This window comes from Alosa alosa, chromosome 8 (assembly GCF_017589495.1).
Source record: "Alosa alosa isolate M-15738 ecotype Scorff River chromosome 8, AALO_Geno_1.1, whole genome shotgun sequence".
Lineage (NCBI taxonomy): Eukaryota > Metazoa > Chordata > Actinopteri > Clupeiformes > Clupeidae > Alosa > Alosa alosa.
This window is the reverse complement of record NC_063196.1, coordinates 33,350,835-33,357,673: the sequence shown is the minus strand read 5'-3', so window position 1 is coordinate 33,357,673 and position 6,839 is coordinate 33,350,835.

Genomic DNA, 6,839 nt, shown 5'->3' with positions numbered 1-6,839 from the left:
CACGACTTAAACTTTGTCTGGGATTGCACTTCTACAGCCAGGTTGTTGAATAAAAAAAATAATAAGACACTTATGTGTAAAGTTTTTTTTACCCCCCTTGTGTTTGTAGCCTAGCTTATGTTTATCAGTTGAGCTGTTGGGAAAACGTTACGAACTTTAGCCTGGGTGAACCTATAACGAACCTGTTAGCAAATGTGTAGCAAACAGATTTTTCAGGATAATTAGCCCTAATTACCAATCACATTTCACATGTCAAATAAAGCCGGCTGATGTCTGATAAACGGTCCGTACTCACACAAATAAGCGGACCCGTATTGCATATGATAAACAGATCTGGAACACGTCAGTCACACAGACTACCATACGGAACTGGGCCAGTCTTAGCCCTTGTTGGTACCAGATCCGTCAAACGGATCCAGACCAATTTTGGACCGATGTGCGTTTGGACACCGGATCAGGTCCATTATGTAGATCCGTGCCGGACGTTGTGGTAGGTGTGGCCCAGTTCCGTCCCAGTGTATGTTTGCTATCTGGGAAGGGACACACATCGCTTACAGCTCAACAAACAGTGCAAAAGACAAACACTTACTTACCTTAATCATTGCGCACAGAGGCCGAGCTTTCAAACAACCAGTTTGAACACCAGTACTACACCTGAGCAGAACCCGAGGGAAGTCCCACTATCAAGTGACGTAACGAATGACGACACACCATTCACAAATTCGACCCACAGCACTTGCAGACGGAAAAAAAGAAAAAGTTACGAACACTTCACAACAATTTAGCAAAAAAAACGAGTCACTAAGTTCGGCGAGCCCCCATTTTGTCAAGACCTGGCTCAAAGGCCATGGCAAAAATGAAGGAAGCAGCGTTTGAAGCAAAAATAATAAGTAATTTATTATAACGGTAACGCAAATAAACAGACTAAAACGTAGTGTGGAAGTCAGTAGAGTCAGTAGTGTAACGTGAGTGTGTGGCTGAGTGGACAGTGGATGGAAGCGTGGTGCATGCAAGAAAGCAATAGGGCAAAAGAAAAGAAGCTCCAAAGGGTAACAGGGTGGAAGCCGTTTTTAAAGGTGTGGAGACACCGGGCCCAGGTGTTAGCAATCTCACAGATGGTCTGCAGCCACGCCTACAAGAAACACACAAAGCACAGGGCAAGGCAGACGCAGACAAGGCCAGCAGACCATCACACAAACACACACACACACACACACACACACAGAGAGAGACAAACACACACACAGACACACATACACACACGCATTCACACACAAACAGACACACACACACAACATGTGTGTTGGCTGTTGCATATCACAGAGGAGGGAGGGGCGAGTGGGGAGTCCCCACACCCTGACAGGCCAATTTTATATGACGCAGTGTCGCCATGGCAACATGCCAGTAGCGTATAGGCATCCAGGTTGGGGCCAGTTCATCTGGCGGTCTGCCCGTCTCCCTGCCTCCCTACCTGCCCAGGTGAGCCATAAAGAAGACGAACAGGTGCAGAGCCCATCAGTGATAAGGGCTTATCATGCACACACGTAAACACACTCAATGGCAACACACACACACACACACTCATAGATACAACATCATGCACGCACGTAAACCCACTCAGTGGCAACACACACATACACACACACACACACACACACACACTCATAGATACAACATCATTGCAAAAGGGTTCTTGACTGTTGTAGAAGGAAATGGCTGTAGAAGGAAATTCCAATGTTCCAAAGGCACATTCTGTATGTAAACACATAATGCAATCTAAAAAAACTGCTGCCCTGATTAAAAAACAATGCTGGTATTCTGTCTATAATGGAGTTTAATTATGGATTAAATTGATTTAATTAAATTATATCCCAGACTGGTACAGTGTCAAAGAAATACGCCAACATTTCCCCGAGAGTTGGATAAAATAATACATACCCTTCTTGTCTCTTTTGATGTTTCGGTGCTAAATGCTTGTTCCAGTTCTTCTGACATGGTACAGTTCCAAATTCCTGATTGGATATTGTGCACCACAGTCAACTCCACTGATTGGTTCACTCATATGGTCGCTGAACCCATAATCAGATCTGCAATGCATGTGGCTAGACAGAGGGGCTCCCTCACCCACTGCATTGTCCAAGTCACAAGCGGCTGGGAGTTCCGAGTGTTTACAGCAGATGGTAATGAGGGGCTTGGGGAGGGATATCATTTTCAGTGATGACAGGATTTTGATATTGCATTTAAAGAAGCACTATTTTAGCAAACAATTTTAGCAAAAATGACCTTAATTATGCAGGTTGAGAGTCGTTCTGATGGTTCTACAACACTTTCTGGGTCGCTTTGGTGGGTGCTTCGCTCCCTATCGCTTCTCAGGCGGAAAAAAAACGAATATGCAACTTTCTGGACCCAGTCCGGTAACCGATGTGACTCAGCTGAAGTATCAATCGCCAACCGAAAATGTAGTCAGATTGTAGTTTCAAGAAGACTGCAAAACGGACTCCGCCTTGGCTTTGTTGCTGTTGAAATTGTAAGTAGCCTACCCTTGGGTGAACTTCTTCAGAATGTGGTTTGATAGTCTCTTGAACAATGTGTTTGCTCGACCGTTTTATTGTGAGCCCTGTATGTGTTTAGCTTGGTTTCTTGATGGCTAGCTCGCTAGCTAGTGGGGGTTTAGCGTAGCAGTCACTTGCTACCGAAGCTGCAGGGGGAGCTGTGTAGTGAAAAATGCGAGCCCAATGTTGTGTACACATAATTAACAAAACCAATTTAATTACACACTGCTAGGAAAAACTAAGGGGACTACTATTATGAAGTATTATTAAGAGTCCAGCAGTGTTGGTTGTTATAGAAACGGCTGTGTGAGGTTAATGGGGTGCGCATGCGATGTAGAGTGAGTGAACAAGTTGAGTAAAAGTGTAGTGCGCATTCTGTGTCTCTGCTCATTCCTAAACACAATACCCAAATCCAGCGAAAACCCAGAAACAGCGAAGGAATAACCAGACCTGCATAGTGCTTCTTTAAAAAGCAATCTGTTGTATGTGTGTAAATAAGTGCGTAAATGTAAATTGTGTTGATCTAGTTTCCCTGTGAAATCCATCCCCTTCCTTAATGGACTAGCCTCCTCTGGTATACACACATACAAACACACACACATGCACAAACCTCCCTTTCTATCTGTCTCTCTCTCTTTCTACCCCTCCATCTCTCTCACCCTCTGTCTCTCTATCTCTTTGGTTTCCTGTTGTGCAAGCACTACAGACTTTCCAAACAGCAGCCTCTTGTCTTCACTGCTGCTTTGGCGACATTATGTGTGTGTGTGTGTGTGTGTGTGTGTGCAAGCGTGCGTACGTGTGTGGATGCGCTTACGCATGCGTTGATGCCAATTAATTCCTGTCACTTTGTTAGTATGTGTCACCATGTTGCTATCAAATATAATACAATATCAAACCATATTATTTGATGAAAATATAAAAATGACATACTAAAATAATATTTAAAAAAAGAAAACATTTGATAGGATGGTGGTTATTTGGTGGTTACCTTTCTCTAAAGTGTGCTTGGGCCTTGTTAGTTCTCAGTTGACGTCATATGAGGATCACTATATAAATATAAAAAAAAGTCTTTGTTTTAAGTAGATGAGCAGTTGGAGGATTCCAAAGTTTTCAATGAAAATAATTTCAATTTCATTATAATTTCATTTTTTCTATCCTTGCCCAAGACTGTATCTTGGGTTTCCTCATTTCTCAGTGACCTTAAGCTTGTGAACACAGTGTGTGAGTCACAGCGGTATCAGGATCCGGGAGTGTGTCAAGGTTCCGTCTCGCACCTCGCAAACGCACTCACACACACACACATGCACACAAGCACACACACTCACACACACATGCACACACGCACTCACTCACACACACACACACACTCATTCACTCACTCACACATGCACGCACGCATACACTCATTCATTCGCTCACTCACTCACAGAGGCACGCACTCACTCACACACGCACACACGCACACACTCACACTCATACACACATTAACTCACTGAAGGTGGTAGCAAGATCTTGGAGTGTGTCAGCGATTCTTTAGTCACCTCTCACACACACACGCACACACACACACACGCACACACACACACACACTCACACACACACACACACACTCACACACTCACCTGTCTCAGAGCTATACCTGTCACGGAGACGGAGCTGGAGACTGGGGCTAGTCTAGACACGCCAGTGCACCTGCAACCCAGCCTCACCACCTCACGACATACAGCAGAGAGAGAGAGAGAGGGGGGGGGGGGAGACCACCTCACAACATTAGTACAGGAGAGAGAGAGAGAGAGAGAGAGAGGACACCACCTCACAACATTAGTAAAGGAGAGAGAGAGAGAGAGAGAGAGAGAGAGAGAGAGAGACACCACCTCACAACATTAGTAAAGGAGAGAGAGAGAGAGAGAAAGAGGGGGAGAGGGAAACCCAACAACCCAACCTTAGGCTGCTGATACACAACACAAAAATGGGGGGTCACGGTTAATGACACAAGTCAACTTTAAAGGACAATTCCGGCGCAAAATGAACCTATGGGTTAATAACACATGTGTACCGAGTTTGACCGTTCGCTGGGATTTGTTTTCATGCTAGTCGAACGTCACCAGTTTTATTGCAAACCGCTAATTAGTGTTTAACACTGGCCTTCGGGGCAGACTTACAGTGAAAAGTCATCGCTATTTCTATACCACTAACAAGGCTCAAAATAGCACCACTCTTACATGGTAGCATAATGAGGGTCTCTACATGTAAACCGAAGCATTGAGAACTTTGTAAGTGTACAGGTAGTTTATTAAAAAGAAACATTACCGTTCACGTCTGGTTCACATACATGCAGGCAACTTGGGAAAACAGAACTCTGGGATGTGAAGTGAATCTTGCGTGAAACGTTGTTGCCGAAAGAAAGCACTGAGCGCATAAGAGAAGCACTGAACGCAACAGGAGATAAGAGATGGCAGGTTATTCGAACAAACTTGAAGACATCGAGGATGAACCCTTTCGGTTTGATGGACGTCCTTATCTTTTCGAGCCGACGAAGAGCTGCGGGAGCTCCGTGAAAGGGCTACGAGAGAGAGAGCTACCTGTAGTCAATGCCTCAACACAGCCTCGCACTTCTGGAAACTGGTTGTGTAGGCTACCTGCGGACATTGTGAAGCTATGGCCCCCGAAGAGGAGTGCCTGTGTTGCATGTGGGACCTGTTGCGTCGCGACACCCAAGAGACGCAGTGTTTTGTAGAGTCTAAAGATTTCCTCTCATTGATAAACAGGGCTGTAGTTAAAACATTTTTCCATGTCTTGAAAAGAAATTGGAGGCGGCGATACATACCAGAGGGAACAGATGGATAGTTATCCACTAAGTAAGTACACTAGACAAGTTATGTTACATCGGAGCTATTATTTCTGATAGGCCTATATTGAGCAAATTACGTTTGATTTTAATTCACATCGCCTGCCTGTATATGTGAACCAGACGTGAACGGTAATGTTTCTTTTTAATAAACTACCTGTACACTTACAAAGTTCTCAATGCTTCGGTTTACATGTACCCTCATTATGCTACTTAGCAGAGGTGGAAAAGTACGAAAATATTGTACTCAAGTAAAAGTACCAATACTTTGATGAAATATTACTCAAGTACAATACCGATCTGAAAATGTACTCAAGTAAAAGTAAAAAGTAGTTCATTTAAAATTTACTTTAAGTAAAGGTTACTTAGTTACTTTTTTGGGGGGGGGTACCAGAACAACCAGTTTTACCAGAGACTTTCTAATGAGGAGATACAGCAGTCAAAAAATCCTCCATAGTAATGCATGGGGTTAGTTTGTAACCCCAATATGGCAGTTGTCTACACATATCACAACCCTTCTGTGGCAAAACGTCAACATGTGAAGACATCGTGCCAATCATCTGTTGTGATCTCGCCGCTGGAGCAAGATTGGTGTTGTGAAGCCTTACGCACACGCATTTCTGCCAAAATAGATGCCCGATAAGTGCCCAAAAAGCATTGCAATATGGCCACCGAGTGGAGGTACTTGCCTAAAAGGACTTTGGTCCTAGCTCGAGTTGCTGCAGCCAGCAGCTAAGGCAGCCATGTTCATGCTCCCAGTGTGTAGCGCTGTAGCTACTCGAGCTAGATAAAACCGATTGTTTCAGTTTTGTTCATACCGACAGTACTCAGTGACGTTGAGAAATGGAGATCTATGTGAAAAATCACTGGAGCAGAAGGTTCAGCAGATTAAAGGGCGTCAAACTGGGGGGTAAAGTGGGAAGTATAGGGACCCAATGGAGGAGAGGGCCCTTGAAAAGTGGAATACGGGGGGCACAACATTTTCACCAGGCATTAGTATTAACTCAGGTAATCCACACATAAAAAATCCAAACAACTCCATAAGTAGAGTCATGTGTAATGAAGTGGAATAACACAGGGAAAAAGTATTGAACACGCTAAGAAAAAGCACTAAGGCAAGGAAAGAGAAGGAACGAGCTGGAATCTGTAAGTAGTTAGAGAGTAGTTATCCTTTCTATCTGTGCAAATTAATATAAGCTTGGTTAGTAGCCTACATATTAATGGGCTATAAAAAGGTTTTTCATTACCAAGGTGTCACACAAGAAACATTTCATGATGGATAAAAGCAAAAAGCTCTCCCAAGACCTTTGCAACCTTATTGTTGCAAAACATATCAATATTCATCAATATAGAATAAGAATCTTCAATATTTTTGACCAGGGAGTCAGAAGAATAGTCAATTCCAAGAGCCAAGGACCACTCTGAGAAAGCTCCAGAAA